This window comes from Artemia sp. Qi Xiang Cuo, chromosome 2 (assembly GCF_049724085.1).
Source record: "Artemia sp. Qi Xiang Cuo chromosome 2, ASM4972408v1, whole genome shotgun sequence".
Taxonomy (NCBI): domain Eukaryota; kingdom Metazoa; phylum Arthropoda; class Branchiopoda; order Anostraca; family Artemiidae; genus Artemia; species Artemia sp. Qi Xiang Cuo.
In genome coordinates this window covers 35,551,049-35,572,227 of record NC_142795.1, presented here as the reverse complement: position 1 = coordinate 35,572,227, position 21,179 = coordinate 35,551,049, and the positions used below count along the sequence as shown (strand labels likewise).

At 34.4% G+C, this 21,179-nt stretch overlaps 1 protein-coding gene and 1 pseudogene across 1 annotated transcript in view; both read left to right on the top strand.

Moving 5' to 3' along the window:
• The window catches only part of LOC148955176 (vitellogenin-1-like), a 346,909-nt gene that overhangs the window by 31,043 nt on the left and 294,687 nt on the right, over positions 1-21,179 (top strand). The window lies entirely within an intron of this gene.
• Positions 8,973-21,179, top strand: part of LOC148955177 (uncharacterized) — a 53,093-nt pseudogene continuing 40,886 nt past the window's right edge.

Here is a 21,179-nt window from a genome sequence, read left to right as displayed (position 1 = left end):
ATGATAGTGCTCATAGAGAATGCTAATATAAAATAGTAGTTGATGAAAAGGGGCATCTTCTTGCTAGTGCTTGCGGTAACACGTTACCCAGTGATAAACCCTATATTGGGTATTATCATTCGACGAAAGGTCAAAAGAAAAAAGGCATACTCTTACACTAATGTCATAAACCATATCTTGTCTACGTGCCAGAACTGCAACTTGTTTAAAAATAATGTAGTAATATACTGTGAAATCGAAAGCAGAATATAAAGAGCATTGATATACCATATAACAACGGGGTATAAAGATAAATTAATGGAAAACAAAGCACATGTGAAGACTATTACTACCTTTGATCATATACCAACTGATACAGTCAATGAACTCAAACAAATCAATTTCAAAACGCATATTGAGCCAGAATGGGGCTCCCCAATAAAAATTGAGTATGACTCAAAATGGATTAATGATTATTCTACTGGTCAAGAACTAAGAGAAGAGAATAGCTACACTATCAAGAAAGAGCATGATGAAATATTTTATGGAACATATTCAAAATGTCCAAAGTTGTTCAATGATATTAATAATGTATAATAATGTATGTACCATATTTTTATGCTAATATTCTACATGTCGTTATTTCAATAAAAATATTTTAAGCATTATTTTGTAATGTTACCATTATTTTTAGTGTAATAGCAAGTCAAACGTTTAGAATGTTTATTAAAAAGTTGGAAATGTAAGAAAAGGAATTTTCAGAGACATAGATACTACTACTAGCAGGCTCATAGAGGATATATTAGAAAGTGAGATAGGTTAACAAAGCTTTTACCAAAGTCTGAGAGACAAAAGATGGATTCTTTCTGCATAAAAAATTTCCACAGGCAAGAAAACATCCGCTCAGAGACACAGGTGCAGAGTGAGAGAGGAAAACAAAATATCAACAAACACAAAGAGTCAGACATAAAATTATATAAAGACATATGTGGAGACAAGCAAACATACGGTCAGACATACAGGCATAGAGAAAGAGAGGAAGAATATTTACAAACACATAGTCAGACACAAAATCAAACAAAGTAAGATATAGAGACAAAAAAACATCCATTCAGACATACAGGCATAGAGAGAGGGACAGAGGCAAAAATAATTACAAACACACAGAGTCAGACAGAAAATTACACAGAGACAGAAATAGAAATAAGCAAAAATCCGCTCAGACACACAGGCACAGAGAGCAAGAGAGACAGAGACAGAGAGGGAAAGAGAGAGAGAGAGAGAGAGAGAGAGAGAGACAGAGAGAGAGAGAGATAGGCAAAAATATCTAAAAACACAAACGGTCAACGGAAATCAAACAAAGACAGATATAGAGACAAGCAAACACTTGCTCAGACACACAGGCATAGAGAAAAAGAGGTAAAAATAGCTACAAAGACAGAGCCAGATACAAAATATCACATAGACAGGCATAGAGACAAGCAAAAATCTGATCAGATACAGAGCCACAAAGAAAGGCAAAAATACCTACAAACACAGCAAACATTAGCTCAGACACACAGGCACAGAGAGAGAGGCCAAAATACCTACAAACATACAGAGTCAGACACAATATTACACAAAGACAGACATAGAGACAAGCAAACATCAGCTCAGACACAGGCATAGAGAGAGAGAGGCCAAAATACCTACAAACACAAAATCACACAAAGACAAATAAAGAGACAAGCAAACATCCACTCAGACACAAAGTCACAGAGAAAGAGAGGCAAAAACACTTACAAAGGCACAGAGTCAGGCACAAAATCACACAGAAACAGACATAGAGACAATCAAACATCCACTCAGACTCTTAGTCAAAAAGAGAGAGAGGCAAAATAACTAAAAACACAAGGAGTCAGACACAAAATCAAAAGGACAAACATAGAGGCAAGCAAACATCCAATCACACACACAGGCAGAGAGAAAGAGATGCAAAATACCTACAAACACACAGAGCTAGATACAAAATAACAAAGAAAGACATAGAGACAAGCAAACATCCACACAGACACACAGGCACATAGAGAGAGAGATAGAGAGAGAGAGAGAGGAGAGAGAGAGATAGAGGCAAAAATATCTGCAAACACAAAGAGTTAGACACAAAATCACACAAAGACAGACATAAAGACAAGCGAACATCCGCTCAGACATACAGGCATAGAGAAAAAGAGGTAAAAATAGCTACAAACACAGAGTCAGACACAAAATCACAAATAGACAGACATAGAGACAAGCAAACCTCTGCTCAGATTTATAGCCAGAGAGAGAGGCAAAAATACCTACAAACACAGCAAATATTCACTCAGACCTACAGGCATAAAGAGAGAGAGAGAGGGGCAAAAATATCTACAACCACGAGTCACACACAAAATCACACAAAGAGAGACATAGAGAGAAGCAAACATCCACTCAAAAACACAGGCACAGAGGAAGAGAAGCAAAAATACCTACAAGCATGCAGAGCCAGACACAAAATCACGCAAATAGAGACAAACAGACAAGCAAACATCTGCTCAGACTGACAGGCACAGAGAGAGAGAGGCAAAAATACCTACAAACACACAGAGTCAGACACAAAATCACACAAAGACCGACATAGAAACAAGCAAATATCCGCTCAGACACACATTCACAGAGAGAGAGAGAGGAAAAATACCTGCAAATGAGAGTCAGACACAAATTCAAAACTAGACAGACATAGAGATAAGAAAACATCCACTCGGACACAGAGGCATATAAAGAAATAGAGGCAAAAGTACTTACAAACACACAGAGTCAGAGACAAAATCACACAAATCAAACAGCTCGTGGTAACAAATTGTAAATAAGGAGCGAACCGGCTCAATGGTAACCAAAACGCTAAAAATCGGAATTTTGATAGCATTAGACACATCAAAAAATCATATTTTAATGTTGGTTTCAAATATATAAGTTTCATTAAGTTTAATTCTACCCATCAAAAGTTACGTGCCTGAGAAAATTTAGCTGATTTTAGAAAAAACAAGAAAAGACCTCCTAAAAGTTATAAAACCTTAATTCAAAATCACACCATTATATTCAGCGCATCAAAGAATCCTGCCTTAGAGGTTTCAAGTACCTATCTACACAAATGCGGAATTTTGCATTTTTCGCCTGAAGACAGATCACGGATGCGTGTTTATTTGTTTTTGTTATACTTTTCCCAGGGGTGATCGTATCGACCCAGTGGTCCTAAAATATCTTGGGAGGCCTCATTGGAATGAAAATTAAAAGTTCTAGTGCCCTTTAAAGTGACCAAAAAAGGGACGGCAACTAGGCCCCCTCCCACGCTCATTTTTTTCTCTAAGTCACCTGATCAAAGTTTTGAGATAGCCATTTTGTTCAGCATTGTCGAACTCCCCCCTTCCTAATTAAGTTTCAATCCCGTTTCGAACTTAAGTTTAAACCCTCAATAAACAAAAGAGAAACCACATCTTATGCTCAACCAAAACATCCCTTTAAAGTACAAAAAACGGATGACTATATTCGCGAAGAACTTGATACTTGATGAATTCCAGAGTACTTTGTAATGCTTCACGTGCATTCCACACTTTTTGTCTTACAGACCGACAGATGTGAAATGTGGAAAAAGCTACCGACCGGATGACGGTATGAACTAAAGAAGATAGTTTGAATTTCGCAAAAGTACTTGACAAAAAATCACGAGACAATGTTTTATACAAAGTACATTCAAGTAACATAGAAAGTTACAAGTTAATACAGGAATGTGAAAAGTTTAATAACCGAAGTATTAAAAGTAAAATTATTGGACGGCAGTTAACATAACGAATTTAGTTTGTTCACATAATGACAAGGTGGCGGGCCCCTCCACGGGATTTGGGCCAATCATGAATAACTCTTTGTGCACAGAATCAAAACTATGCTGTAAAAGTGTATTTCGGGGATTATTATGGGGCATTAAGTATTGAGAACCCAGACATTGGGCATTAAGTATTGAGAACCCAGACATTGGGCATTAAGTATTGAGAACCCAGGCATTAAGCATTAAGAGATGAGGATTATAAGATTGACGTTTCGAAGTACGCTGCTGTAAAACTAAATATTTAAGTGTAATAAATATATTACTTTTCTATTTGCGTTATTTTTTTTTATATGCCTGTATCTAGTATCCCAGTGTAGTCAACTAGTTCAACTGTTCTCCATTGGAAACGCTCCTAAGGGATCTGATAAATTTACGAAGAATGATTACACTCCTGGATTGATGACTCCCCCAACCTAGTTGATCGTCTCACAAAGAAGTTCAAGTTTATTATTCAATCTAGTAATTTATCCACACCATTAAATTGCCCCCCCCCCATTACAATTGGCGCGGTCGTAAACTCGGAGGAAAAACATGCGAACTAGTTAGGCTACAAACTTCTTAATTTAAATTTAAACCATTGAATGGATACAGACCTATAAGAAAGAGTGTCAAAGCCTATAACCGCTAAGCTATAATAGGGAAACCCTTTTAAAATATCTCATAGGAGATAATAGCATTCCCCAATTAGGTTAAGTGAAAGAGATTTATTTAAGTGTATATTTCCGCAAAGAAGATACAAATATTTAAAACTCAAAAATGGTAGAAGAATTAAATGCATTATTACTTTCGCAAAAGCTGGTCGCTAAAAATGTATAAATAACCAAGTCCATCCCACAATATGACGGGCAAACAGATGTCTACGAATTTAATATACAATTAACACAATTTGTTGAATTAACTAAAACAGACCTAAAACCGTTAATAAGTATGCTTCTTCTAAGAGTAAGAGGGCAGGCTTTAACCTTTATTAAACAAATTGAAAATACTGTGGGAATTGAAAATACATACTGTGTATGTATTTCCAATACATACTGTATATTACATACTGTGTATAATACATACAATACATATTGTGGAATTGAAAATACAATAGAAAAATTGCTAACGGCATTCAAAGACAGATTTATTGAAACAAGCACAACAAATAAATTAAAACATGGAATAGTATGCTTCGACCACACACAGAATATACAAGAATATTTACACAACATACTAATCTCAGTAGAAGCAAAATACGGCAAAGGTTCAGGAGAGTTGTATGAAAAAATCATACTACATGCATTTTTGAAAGGACCCCCCAAAATTATATAGAATGGTAATTTCAAAAAATATCCAAACGTTGGACCTTGCAGTTCAGGAAGTAGGACGAATGATCGAAATTGATATGATCGTGGCAAATCATAGCAAAACAAAAATAAAGAGCCTAGGCGAATCAAACGCAAGCCTAACTTTCAAGTGAGATCAAACACCTACAAATTTCTTTTCATGAGATAAGTCCCCAGTGCCTCAAATAAGTAGAATGCAAGAACCCGATAGGCAGAAAACAGTACGTTTTCAGACTGTCAAACCAATTAATTATGAAATTAACCCTATAATAATAAGATGCTATAACTGTAATCGTGTTAGACATATCGCAAAGGAGTGTCGCTTTAAAAATAGAAACGTAACGGCACCAAAATATGCCGTCGGTAATACACGATATTATAGCAACCATTTGTTCAGGACAACAAATCTTAGCGCTAGTGGTGCACAAGGGTATACCCAGGACGCATTATTCCCACAATACCCTCAAATCCGCCCACCAGCACCTCACAATGTGTACCCACAGAACTCGCATAACTCTCCCACCAGTAGACAAAATAATTATCAGCCGACGGTAAACACAAATTTTTCAAACCGACGGCAAATATTTAACTGGCCGATGGGAAATGCAAATTTTTCAAGCCGACGGCATTTGCAGTCAACGCCAACAGCTGGCACTGACGCAAGTAATGCAAACTATCGTAACAATACATGGCGAAGGCAGACAAATGTAAATCAATTAGATATGCCTATGGAACCTCACGTGCCTCAATCTCTATTGCAGACACCGATATATGAAATAAATCCCCTGGGAAACGCGCCAGGCCCCTCAGAAGAATAAATCGGACCCAGAAGGGGCCTCGAATATTTTATGGGTCCAACACAATAGTAGTACCGTCCTTGACTGATAATAATAATAAGTTACCCATATTTAATGATTTTTGTGTGGCAAATATTTACTTTAAGGCTTTAATTGACAGTGGTGCCACGGTTAATATCATAAACTCATTCGTATTTAATATTTTGCCTCCGCATATTAGGCGACGGAAAAAATCTCAATAATCCAAACTTAACTAGTGTAACAGGGCATAAATTGGACACAAAAGGTTCCATTTGCCTCGAGGTGAAAAGGAATAATATAATTTTTCAAACACATTTAATAATATGCAACAATTTTCCGTATGAAACCATTATCGGCGCAAATTTGTGAAGGTCAAACAAAATATTGTTAGACGTAGCGAACGAAAGGCTTGTCTACCCGGCTAAGCCAGGGAAAGAAATCTCTACCTTAAGGAATGTTAACAGAGATTACGAAGAAAATGTAACAGTAAATAAAATTTCCGGCGGCATAAGGTCACAATCTTTGGAACCTCATGTCTTGCTACAAAGAGGACGTGGCATAACAAGAAATCCACTTTCTTATTCCGAACGATATCGGAAAAGTGAAGTAAATTTAGATAATAAGTGGATTGAATCTGTAAAAATTAAAATAGGAAATATGCGACAGTATAGGTCGAATGAAATCAAGGAAATAGTGAAATTATGGAAAAAAGTAGGGAACCCCAATGCGGTTCGGGTGCAACCAATATCATTGTCGGCTACCACCAAGTGAAAATAGCCGAAAAAGATGTCTATAAAACTGCGTTTTCTACAGCTTAGTGTGGGTCCTACGAATACTTAAGAGTACCTTTTCGACCTAAGACAAGTTCAAGCGCAGTATATAGACCTTTATTGCATTTATTAAGAGGATTAAAGAATATCATTCATTTTGTTGATGATGTCATATGCTTGGGAGAAAACGCTGAACAACACTTAGCAACATTAGCTAAAGTGTTTAAAAAATTCAGAGAAGGCAATTTAAAATGCCGGCCTGAAAAAAGTGAATTTATTTCAACCAAAAATTAAATTTTCGGGAGTAGTAGTGACGCAAGGAAAGATATCCCCAGACCCAGACAAAATAAAATGTGTTGAAAACCTCAAACCCCCTAGAACTATGAAAGAACTAAGAGGAATTTTAGGCCTTACTGGCTACTTCAGAAAGTTTGTGCACAGTTATGCCCAAATTGTGAAACCCCTTACGGAATTAACCAAAGGGAACTCCTAAAATGTTGCCTGGTCCCAGGAAGTCCATTCTTCCTTAGACCGTCTAAAAAAGGCACTCACTTCCGAACCCATATTATCGCTGCCCGATTTTTAGAACAGACAGTTTTTAGTTTCAACTTATGCCAGTTCGAAGGGCATCGGCGTTATTCTTTTGCAAATAATCCCGGTAGAAAACCCCAATCGTCTGGAGGGTACGCCTAAACAAAATGTAGTAGAAAAGGTTATATGTTATTCAAGCAGAACCTTAACAAAGGGTGAAAGTAACTATTATGCCACAAATTTGGAATTATTATCTATAATCCACCACTTAGATAAATTTAGATACGATTTGATTGGTAGAAAATTTATACTACGTTCAGACCATAAAGGCTTGCAGTACCTGCGCACATTTAAAAACCCCATGGGAATTCTAGCTAGATGGATTATGAAAATCCAAGATTTGGATTATGAATTTGAATATTTAAAAGGCAAAAAAATGCAGCTTGTGATTTCTTGAGTAGATTTCCGGAACATGTGCCGTCGGAAACCGAACAAGACGAAGTTAATACTATTAAGACTAAGAGTAAATATAAGAAAAACAAAATCAACGACACAGTAAAAGAAAATAAAGTTACCTACTGTCCCTTGTCTTTGGAAAATATAAAAAAAATCAAAAAAAGGACGAAATGTGTTTAGCACTTATTAATTATTTTATGAATGATGATATGATGCCAGATAAATTCAAAACTCTTAGAAAAGAAATCGATAATTTTTACTATGACCTTGATGAAGAAATATTATGTAGAATTGTAACTACTGAGGCAAATAGAAACCAAACTTCAATAATACCTGTATTACCCCAAAACATAATAATACCTGCCGTTGAATATTTTCATTCAGATATAGGTGGACATTTGGGAATAACGAAAACTTTTCATAAATTAAAACAACATTTTTACGTGCCGTCGGCATTAAAAAAACTTAAAGAATTTGTGAGTACATGCGAAGCGTGTAACTTAAGAAAGAACCCCCAAGCCTTTCCTAACCCCCCGATGGGAAGAGTCCCGATGGCAAGATTCCCGTTTGATATTGTCTCATTCGATTTATATGGAACCAGTGGCGGCTTACGTGTTTCCAACAGAGGCCACACTTGTATTCTTTCAGTTATAGATCACTTTTCTGGATTCACTTTTGCAAAAGCATTAAAAAATCAAGGAGCTTACGCCACGAGTAAGGCGTTAGCGAAATTATTTTAAAATTTGGCATCCCAAATATGGTTATAAGCGACAACGGAAGCAATTTTGTTTCAAAAGTTACAAAATATTTAATGAGTTTTCTTAACATAGAAAAATTGGTGACGTCTCCTTATCATCCACAAGCTAATGGTAAAATAGAAAATAGGCATAAAATATTTTCGAATGTACTAAGTATTTATGCGAAAGACAACAGGAACAGTTGGGATCAGTTCTTACCTTATTTAACTAACATAATCAATACTGCTTATTCAGAAACAACCAAAGACAACCCCTTTTATTTAATTTTTAGTCGCGATTTTAGAATCCCGTATGATGAGATTATCGAGTCCCGGCAATATTACAATAACTCAGAGAATTATAAACAAGAGTTCATAAATAGGATGAGAAAAACTTATAAAATAGTAAGACATGAGTTGGAAAAATGTAAAACAAGTCAAGAGCTAAGAAACCAACCCAAAGTCAAGGGAAACATGGATTTTAAGACAGGGGACTGTGTCTACCTAAGGAATGAGGCAAAGACGGAAGGCAAGAAACTTTCTAATACGTATTCCGGACCGTACAGAATAGTCAAAAAATACGATAATGATTTTACATTTAAAATCGTGAACCCTGATAATGGAAGAACTTATAAGGCGCATGTCAGCCGAATGAAAAGAGCCAAATTCCCGTACAGATGGGTATCGCGTCCCTCATCTACTGAGTCGTCAGACGCAGAAGATAAGCCTCCCAAATCAAGGTTAGCAGAGCTAAAACCCATTAATTTCAAGCAAGATCATTTTGAAAATGTCAGTGATGAGGAAAACTTTGAAGAATTCTTAGCAGGAGGAATTGAACAGAGCGGTAGAAACTCCGGGTATTACTGTAAAGAGGACTCCTCCTAAAGATTTAATTAAAACAAATCTGCGAGAAGCGATGGATTTAATAAATTTCCCCATAAAAACAAGGCAAAGTACGTTGCCCTGGACTCAAACTCCCAAGGATGCCCAGGAAGGACAATATCATGATATAACTGTGTCCAAGGTCAAGCCTAAAAAATTGACTGCATGGAGAGAAACGCTAGTACAAAAAAGGCCCCATCCCCCTGAAGACCTGGAATTTAAACACTGAAGGAACCCCGCAAAAACTTTTGATTCCTCTCAGAGTTCTCAAGAGTCCTTCAAATCTCCCGAGTTGAAAACTCAAGGCGAGCACTTAGAGAATAAACCCTCTACTTCCAGAGGAGTAGAAATCTACAAAGGAAGGGTAGGTGATAACTCAAGAACACGAAGCGCCACATCTAAAAGTTCTAACGTAGAATCATCGGAATCCAGTTCCAAATAGTCTGACGGCGAATCAGACTCTATGGTAGTTAAAGAAATAGGGAAATTAAAACCAACTTCAGCAGCCGCACACGCGAAGGAAACAAAATTAAAAGGGCAAGAATTTTTTAAAAAACAATAAAAAAAATGTGATCTTATATCACTAGCAAAACCTAAAAAAAAACCACAAGAAACAGAAGAAAAAGTAACGACAAAGTCAGGCAGAACGGTTAAAAAACCTGACAGATGGAAATATCCCTAATTAATGTAAAGTCAAATGTTCTTGTCGTGGGGAGGTTGTGTCCGCAACCTTCGACTGGTAGTTTTTTTTTCATTATTCGTTGAAGGTGACAGATTTCGAATCCCTCATAAAAATAACATTTTAACCCACCATAATAAATTTAAAAGTATGAGGGTAAAATTAACCAAGTCAATGTTAATGCATAAAAAAAATAATACAAGCGATATCAAAACATTAATGATCAATGGAAAAGACCCAAAGTAGGAAGCTCGTGGTTGGCCAAAGGTGACAAGTAGTGTTTTAAGGTCCTATTTGGCACATTCTGCCTACTGGGTAGCTACCTTACGAAAATCAACTATACCCCTATGAATGTGAATTAATCAATTGAACAACCCAAAATATACCCAGTTGTTGAGATCAATGACGGATTTTATATCATGGGGAGTTGGTGTTCCGTCTCCCCCACGGACGGTGTTTTATTCAGTACGTGGAAGAGACTGTGTCTACACTCCTCCGTGAAAACCAACTTATACTCCTACAAAATGATCCACGGAAACTCAGTGCTAAGTTGTGTCATAGAACCCAAATAGAAGAACCACATTTTGTGGAAAGCCTGGGGAGAAACCCAGAACCTGGGCAGTGTTTGGTTTGTTGGGTTTTGGCGGTCTCCTCGGACTTTCTATGAAAGAATCAACCCTCGTTCTAGTAAAGGTTAATGTAATCAAAAAAAAATTACCAGTACAGAAGAGTCTAATCGCGAGCCAATCATGTTCATAATTATGAATTGTGACATTAAGACATGTTCGTGTTCTGATTGTGTCATTTTCAGATCATGACAATGGAAGCAAAGCCTATCCGAAAGGCGATAATTGATACTGAGTTCATTACCATAACGAACGTGAAGGAAAACATTATATATTCGGCAGCTATGTTAGTCGTGGACGAACAAGGAAATCAGATATATGCAAAAGAATGGGATTTAACCTACAACCTTAAAGGGTACGCACCCCACACCTATAAATATGGATTAGCACTCGCGAATACCCCCAAATATCGTCCGGCTAGAGGGGAAGTTAAAACAAAATATAGAAGAAGAAGCGCAAAACAACTTGGTTGTTACAGTTATTAATAAGACGTTTACAAAAGAATCTCAACATCAAATATTTCTATTCTAAGGGACCCACTCAAAGAGACCTTTTACTCCTTGATAAATGCAGAGCTCCCAAAATTTGCTATAATCTAGAGAAAAATCCTCGATGTGTCAAATATGAAGGCATACATCGTCCTTTATCAGAAATCCAATATTATAAACAATTTTTATTCGACCCTGAATCAGAGGAATACAAATCTCTGGGTAGTAAATTATTTCTAAAACGAATGAAAGCACACCAAAGGAAAAGAGACGCCTATAAAGATAATAAAAAGAAAATCAAAAGAAGATTCTCAACTGTAAATCTAACAAAAATAAAACAAAAATAAAACCACAACATGTATAATTCTCATAGAAACCTCAATAGTAATAAGTTATCTTAGCTTCACCCACGAAGTATCATTCGTAAAAATTAAAATCACACATTTCTAGATATACGCTGACCCCTGACGATCGCTCGCGTGTAAAGTCTTCGCCGGACCAGCATAAAACTCAACTAACGAAAAACCGGCGAAAAATCAGAAAGGGATAACTCGCATGGAATGTTGCTAACCCCCACTAGGTAGACAATTAAGTTATTAGCAAAAAAAACATGAAGAAGTTTCCTAGTTGTCCGCAGTTAGATAAACCCCATTTAGTATCAGAAACATTACGTTGTATGTGTTTCTCTGCTTATAAAAAATGTCATAGTATGAATAACGTAAATAAATCATTGAGCGAATATGTATCAGTGAAAGTAGTAGAAGAGCTAAACTTCGTCACGTTACATTTCCCCTAAAGTCACCTAGAAGTCCCCTGGATGATAGAGTAATCTCAAGAATAATGGCAAGTTTAGTATATTATAACTTCATTACACGGGTAAGGCCCAGAACAGTAGAAAGAACTAGGCTGGCGGCTACCATGACATACAGAACTCTCTTAAATAAAACCCCAATGTCCAAATATCCCCTAATTGCCAAATTTATCGCGGAAAATTTATGGCAAACTCAAGATGAAAATGGTATCACAACTATATGGCCCCTTAGATTCCTTACATTACTAATAGATCGAGGGTATAACCTACTGAATGGAGGGAATTTCCTTACAAGCTTGTACAAAAATTGCTGGAATTTTGACGGCATAAACCTTGAAATAAAATCCAATACATTGGAAGTTACCGCGCGAGATTATAACGACATAAATAAAATCGCACTAAATCTTTTTGAAGAAGATGATAATTTTGGGTCCAAAACATTTTCAAATTTTGATATTACTGTACGTGAAAAAAAATGTGGTAATGCGTCACATATACAATTAATTTTTAGAGTAGTAAAAGTTATAAATAATCCCCTTTCCTTAGCCGAACAATGTCGTAAAATAATTCGTAAGAATTTGCAAAAGAAAAATATCGAATACGCTGAAAGACCTAAAACTCCCGAATGATCTGTTGGTCTATCTAATGCACATAGACACAGATAAAAATAATGAAAATAACATAGTATTCGAATTAAAGTTCCTAAGCACAAATGTGTCATCATGGGAAGTTCATCGCCTTAATACCATGCTAGCACGATTAGAAATACGCAATGTACTACCGGAAGATATGGCAATCTTGAAATTGAATATAGATGAACATGGAAGGAATCGTGTATACAAATAGAATTAAGGTGTCCTTATCATAAGACACAACGTAAAACCCCCTGTTTTCAAAAGTTTTCTCTCTCAAAAATATATATATAACCTTATATATAGAATAAATCAAGTGATTCAATGAACCAGGGTATACTGTATGCAAAGTTAAACCGTACGCTTACCTCAATGCTTTTGTGTAAAAAAATCACTTTGCATTAATGCAGAATCTAAAAATTCTGGTTGTAATAACGTGAATAATATTATTAAAAGATTGATAATAAAAATAGGCTACCAGTGTGTTTATATATATATGGCTTGCTTACTTACTTATGTGTTGCTTACTAAATATAACACAAGAAAAATATATACGTGGTTTGGCAATTATTAACTAAGCCTTTAAAGTATATCACAACCAGTCATAACGGTATATCATAACCAGAGTAAAACTAGAATTTCCATAACCATTCTTATTTTAAAAATTTGTTCATAAACAGAAATCGTGTACTACGCTTATAAATCAGTTTTGCTTGGCCAATGACATAAAACAATTCGAAAATTAAAAGTTAATAAGTTATTTATAATGAGATAGCCCAAGTCAAAAGCTAAAACGTCTAAATTCTTAAAAAAAATAAGAACAAATAAAAAAAATGTTACAAAAATGGGTAAAATTAATAACAAATTAATTTTAGAAACAAGCAAAAAGATGAGGCTTAAGAATATCATCATAATCCTCGTTGTTCACGCAACAGCCCAATATATTGTAAAACATGGAGTAATATTTAAGCATGAAAATTCACTCCTAGCCAGCCATAACGCATAGAAAATTTTTATGAAATTGGATCCCAAACCCTTTGAAACTTTATTTCAGCAAGTAACACGACTAGAGAAAAATACGAACGAACTCAAAGAATCTATATTTCAATTTCTAAGGTCGGATAAAGGATTACAGACCAGTAAGATGATGCATAGCAAAGACAACAAAGAGTTCCAAATTCCAGTTATCCCAAAACTAAAATCGAAATTCGTAATAGACAACTTTGAAAAGAAAATGGCAGAAATTGACATGGCCCTAGGAACCAATACCAAAGAAAACAGAAGGAAAAGATCAGCAAATAATATGGACTACTTGTCAAGAGACTTTATTACAATGAAATCTATGGAAAACCCTAAATTATTGGCTACGAGAAAAGGAAACCTTTATGATGGAAATTACGCAATACTAAATGAACTGTCGAGCCTATGGACTTTTCTCGAAGAACTGTGGCAAAGTCATGCTGAAAAGAACGTCACAAACAAGATACTAATTATTAGACAAATCAAGGAACAAATTCTCAGATACCCAACAAGATAACGAATATAGAAATCCTACAGAAAGAAAAGAAAAAGACATCAAGACAATCACACCCCCATATGAGACCCCAGCAAAAGAAATACAATCTTCAATGTCGGAAACTACGACGAACACAGTCCCAGAAATGAACGCACTTAGTAAAGAATCACCTAGAATTTTGACCATGCTGACTTATCTAAAACCAACGATACTTACAAAATGGACTTGGTCAACAGGGCCCACGTTTACGTGCATCCAGCCGATTGGCATATTCCGTATAGGCCTAAGAGCAAGAATCCCGGTAAGACATACCAAAACACAAACGATAAGAGTACAAGGGATCAAACCAGAAGAAAGAAAAAATAATTATAAGAAAGAGGAAGAGGATAATTACGTACATAAGAAATGTTGGACAATAGACGGTAAACGCACTTGTGCTAGATTAGCCGTGGCCGACGAGCCGGCAAAAGAAGGTATCGAACCATTACCTGATCTAAGCGAGAAAAATATCCAGAAAGTGTCAAATCACCAAGCCTTCTTAATATTATACAGGTAAAGATTACAAGCCTTATTTGAATTATTTAATACGGAGATACAAAAATTAAAACAAAGCACCACGAGAATCTTTGAAGTATTCTTCCGAAGAAGTAAATACCGAAGGTCCACAAGCCTAATTCCCATCATTGGAGAACTCGCCTCCCGCCTTTTTGGTCTAACAACGGAGGAAGACTTAAATATCCTGAGGGAAAATGTAAAAAAATTGAATAATGCCATGAACGTAACGTTACACGTTCAGAAAATACAAGCAAGCATAGCTAACTACCAAAGAGATAAAGTCGAAATGATATCAAAGAAAATCTCAAAAACCGTAAATGTAATGAATTACTTAAGGAACGAAGTGGATCGCGTGGTGACAGACGCGAGCCTTACCATGGTATTACTCGATATAATTACCATGTCATTACTAAATCTAGCAACAGATGTTAGTAAGTTCTAATTCGCATTATTTACCCTCACGGGAGGAACCTTGTCATACAAAATAGTAGACCCTTCTAACTTAAAAAGCATCTTGGATAAAATAAAAAAACATCTAACGTTTGGTTTAAACTTACCCATTGACCCAGAAGTATTAAATTTATTATTTTATTATACGAAATTGAGATTTTACATCACGGATACAAATTAACAATTATTCGCAATAGTAACGATTTCATTGATAAACCAACAATCCATATATGACTTGTACAAAATCTCAACCTTTCCTGCTAATATAAAGAAGACGTATTGATTTATGACTATCACACCTGATGCAGACTATTTACTTGTTTATCAAGGTAGACGAAAATACGCACCAGCCGATTCCCAAGACTTAAAACAGTGCGTATCATTCAAAAACCTGCCAGCATACGTTACCTGTTTATAATGTCAAATCTGGATCTTGTATGTTAGATATATTTTTAAAAGACACACAACAGGAAGAAATACCTAATTCGTGCGAATCTTTGATAAGAAGTACTAAACGATAAATATTGATACACCTTAGAAAGGATCTTTGGTTATTTTATTTTCCAAGAGAAACTATTGGAACTTTGTCTTGTTATAATAATACAGAAAGAATTGATCAAAGCTACAGGACCAAATTACTACTACAAGACGTGGGTACGATAACCATAAAACAAAAATGTCGACTTGTAAATAAGGAATCAACAGTTCAAACACCTTTAAATACCACTAGTACAAATATAATAAGTCCTAAAACAACCAATTTTAAGGCAATCAACCTGTCGTACACTGTTCCCAATATAGAAAGTAAGGATATGAAAACCTCAATATGGTCCAAAATAGAGCAGAATAAAAGAACGTTACCGCATACAGAAATAAGAGAAGTATTAGACTCCCAGATCCCCCTATTTACAAGTAAAGACAAAAGATTAACGTATGTAGATAATAAATACGGATCATTCTCAACCAATTTTTGGTGGAACATACTACTGACTGTGTGTGTCGTATTCGCGATTGCTTTGACTATGAGAGCCTTACTGACTTTTAATTATGGAAGAATTTTGAGGACAAGAAGGCAAATCCCAAAAGAAGAGCACGGGGAAGCGACTGAAATGCAAAAGTGAAACCCGGAACCCCATGAAAACGTCTAAGCCAAGAAAAAGGGAAGACATTAGAAAACGAGTGGGTATAGAGGTCTCCACTCGTCCTTACTATGTCTAGTTCCCTCATCGTAAGTGTCGTTTACGTAAAACCGTGTGGCTACGACGCTGCAACATGCGTTTCTTAAACAACACGGACGTGCGTGAACAATGCAGGCATGAAATATATTGTAAAATTGACCTCACATTCAATGATGTAGCATAAACTATGTTTAAATGATTATTTTAAACCTAATATAACATTAATTAAATGTTGAAAGAAATTAAAATAAAGTGTATGTAGTAGCGTATACTAAAAAGCATAATAAGAGACCTCACTTAAAGTTAAAAGAATCAATCTCTTATATAGTCGTTATGCTATAACAACTTGGAAGAAATTTCTATGTTTTAAATGTCCTAATGGAAAACTTATATATATATATATATATATATATATATATATATATATATATATATATATATTTTTTTTTTTTTTTTTTATATATATATATATATATATATATATATATATATATATATATATATATATATATATATATATATATATATATATATATATATATATATATATATATATATATATATATATATATATATATATATATATATATATATATATATATATATATATATATATATATTTCAACCAACATGATAATAATTTCGTTTTGTGTAGTAATATTAGTGTATTTATTTAACACCGTCTTATAGCGTAAAATTCATGTACCCAATCGATACATGATCTATTTGCATTATGAGTATTTGTTTCAAAGAACGTGTGATTCTGCCGGGTTATTTTATTCCAGGAATTGGAACGGCATATTAAAAATAACCAGGACAATGCATAGACCAGTGCAGACATAGCCCAGTAGCACCTATTTTCATCATATCTCAACTAACGAAGAGTACTCGCCATAAATTCCAGATACAGGCATATAAAATAAAACAACACAAATAGAAAAGTAATAGATTTATTAGACTTACATATTTAGTTGTACAGCAACGTACTTCAAAACATCAATCTTATAATGCTCCTGTCTTAACGCTTAATGCCTGGGTTCTCAATACTTAATGCCCAATGTCTGGGTTCTCAATACTTAATGCCCAATGTCTGGGTTCTCAATACTTAATACCCAATGTCTGGGTTCTCAATACTTAATGCTCCATAATAATCCCCGAAATACACTTTTACAACATAGCTTTAATTCTGTGCACAAAAAGTTATTCATGATTGGCCCAAATCCTATGGTGGGGCCCGCCACCTTGTCAATAAGTGTACAAACTAAATTTATTATGGATACTGCGCGTCCAAAAACTTTAGCTTTAATATTTTGGTCATTAAACTTTTCACATTCCTGTGTTAACTTAAACATTTATGTGTTATTTAAATCTACTTTCCATAAAATATTGTTTCATGATTTTTTTTCAAATATTTTGCGAAATCCAATCTATCTTCTTCAGTTCATACCGTCATCTGGTCGGTAGCTTTTTCCACATTTCACATCTGTCGGTCTGTAAGACAAAAAGTGTGGAATGCACGTGAAGCATTACAAAGTACTCTGGAATTCATCAAGTATCAAGTTCTTCGTGAATATAGTCATCCGTTTTTTGTACTTTAAAGGGATGTTTTGGTTGAGCATAAGATGTGGTTTCTCTTTTGTTTATTGAGAATTTAAACTCAAATTCAAAACGGGATTTAAACTTAATTGGTGGGGGGGAGTTTAATTTACATCGGAAGTATATTTAGAACGAAATAATTTTATTTTATCTTGAAGTATTTAGAAACAAATTTATATTACATATTGATTACGGTATATATTACCCTTCTCATTATTTAATGACGTCTCGTCTTTAGGACTTGCTCGCCCTTAGTTTTTGAAATATTCATGGTTTATTTATTATTTTTCCTACGTAACTTTAATTGATACTGTATTATTTTAAATTTTTATTTAAGCTTAATTAGCAGTGCTTAAGAAAAATTTTAGTATTACTTTTCTTATTTTGCTATATATCCTTTTCTAAGGTTCCTCCACCGACTAAGATAGTCACTAAATAAAGATTATTTTTTTTGTTTTTTCTACGTCTAAGACTAATAATTCCTATATTTTAAACAATGTTGGTAAGGTATTCTACTATTATTACAAGATTTTTTGAAAATTCACCTTTTATAAGTTTTTAATTTACGCTAACTATGGGTTAACTATGTTTCATATCTACCCTAAATCAATTGAATAATAGGATAATACTACATATGACTATATCTGAACACTTAGCAATACATATAAGAACGATTTAAAACACACGATATTATGTTTACCATTTTCACTGGTAACAAAAACACTTTCACTGGGATTGTTTGTTATGTAATATTAACACTAGGTTTTGAAAATGGTTAAGTTGTCAAAATCAATAAAATGTGATATAAATTCACACCTATTTTACCACTATACATGTCTCTTACGTATTTACTCCTTTTGTTGTAAATTATGGTTTGTCACTAGTATCGTCTTGTGCAAACAAAATTATTAAAACATTTGTGTGTAGCTTCCTCAGAGATTAGTTCAAGTATGGTTATGTTCATCTTGGACAAAGTGTTTTCTCTGATTATCAAAAGAAAAATTAAACTTTTGGTTAGAGGTGTGTGGAATTTTGCCATCAGTGTTTATTTTCACCTGCTGTTTTTGGATAGTTCATAGGGTGCTTTATCGTTAATGGGTTGAGCACTGAGATTGCGTTGATAATGGATGGTTTGATTTTTTTCTTCTCAGCATGTCATTGTTGGGATATTTATATCACATAGAGGATATATATCTTATTTAAAATAGTTCATTCATGCACTTAGAGGTTAGCTTCTCTTATAAAATTGTTTGTGCATGCCTTATGTCTAATAGCTTTTGCGGGGACTCCTTGGTTAATCACAGGGAAAATGATGTTTGAATTTGGAATAGGTCAACATCAAACTTAAGCGATTCCTTCAACATATTTTTTCTAACTAGTGGGAGGAGTATATTGTTGCTCGGGGGTTATTCACTGGAATTACTATTGGTTTCTAGCATTCAATGATAGGTCCCCAAGTCCATACTTGAAAAAATTTTCTCGCAACATTCACGGTAATATCTCTAATGTCTCCGTAGTTTTGTAACGGAGAAATGGTCGAAGGGGATTTAACATGGGAATGGTCGACAAGCCAATAAATTAGGTCCATCAATATTATTTTCAAGGATGATGCATTTACTTACATCTTATGCTAGACAATAGGGTTTTCAGGATCGTTATGTTTATAGTTCGGTAGTGAACTGGATACTGAGATTTGTTGGATAGTGTTACCTGATACCCATCACGATTTTTGATTGCGGACAATTATTCTTCGTCGATCAATCATCGTTACCTCGATCAAAAGGTAACCGTGAGTTGCTTGGAATTTATGGCGAGTACTCTTCGTTGCTTGAGATATGATGAAAATAGGTACTACTGGTCTATGTCTGCACTGGTCTATCCATTGTCCTGGTTAGTTTTTGATATGCCGTTCCAATTTCTGGAATAAAATAACTCGGCAGAATCACACGTTCTTTGAAACAAATACTCATAGTGCAAATTGGTCATTTATCGATTGGGTACATGAATTTTACGCTATAAGACGGTGTTAAATAAATACACTAATATTACTACACAAAACGAAATTATTATCATATTGGTTGAAATATATATATATATATATATATATATATATATATATATATATATATATATATATATATATATATATATATATATATATATATATATATATATATATATATATATATATATATATATATATATATATATATATATATATATATATATATATATATATATATATATATATATATATATATATATATATATATATATATATATATATATATATATATATATATATATATATATATAAGGTTTCCATTGGGAAATTTAAAACATAGAAATTTCTTCCAAGTTGTTATAGCATAACGACTATATAAGAGATTAATTCTTTTAACTTTAAGTGAGGTCTCTTATTATGCTTTCTAGTATACGCTACTACATACACTTTATTTTAATTTCTTTCAACATTTAATTAATGTTATATTAGGTTTAAAATAATCATTTAAACATAGTTTACGCTACATCATTAAATTTGAGGTCTAATTTTACAACATATTTCATGCCTGCATTGTTCACACACGTGCGTACTGTTTAAGAAACGCATGTCGCAGCGTTGTAACCGCACGGTTTTACGTACACGACACTTACAATGAGGGAACTAGACATAGTAAGGACGAGAGGAGACCTCTATACCCACTCGTTTTCTAATGCCTTCCCTTTTTCTTGGCTTAGACGTTTTCATGGGGTTCTGGATTTAACTTTTGCATTTCAGTCGCTTCCCCGTGCTCTTCTTTTGGGATTTGCCTTCTTGTCCTCAAAATCCTTCCATAATTAAAAGTCAGTAAGGCTCTCATAGTCAAAGAAATCGCGAATATGACACACACAGTCAGTAGTATGTTCCACCAAAAATTGGTTGAGAATGATCCGTATTTATTATCTACATACGTTAATCTTTTGTCTTTACTTGTAAATAGGGGGATCTGGGAGTCTAATGCTTCTCTAATTTTTGTAAGCGGTAACGTTCCTTTATTTTGTTCTATTTTGGACCATATTGAGGTTTTCAGTTCCTTCCTTTCTATATTGGGAATAGTGTACGACAGGTTGATTGCCTTAAAATTTATTATTTTAGGACTTATTATATTTGTACTCGTGGTAATTAACGGCGTTTGAACAGTTGACTCTTTAGTTACAAGTCGACATTTTTCTTTTATGGTTATCGTACCCACGTCTTGTAGTAGTAATTCGGTCCTGTAGCTCGGGT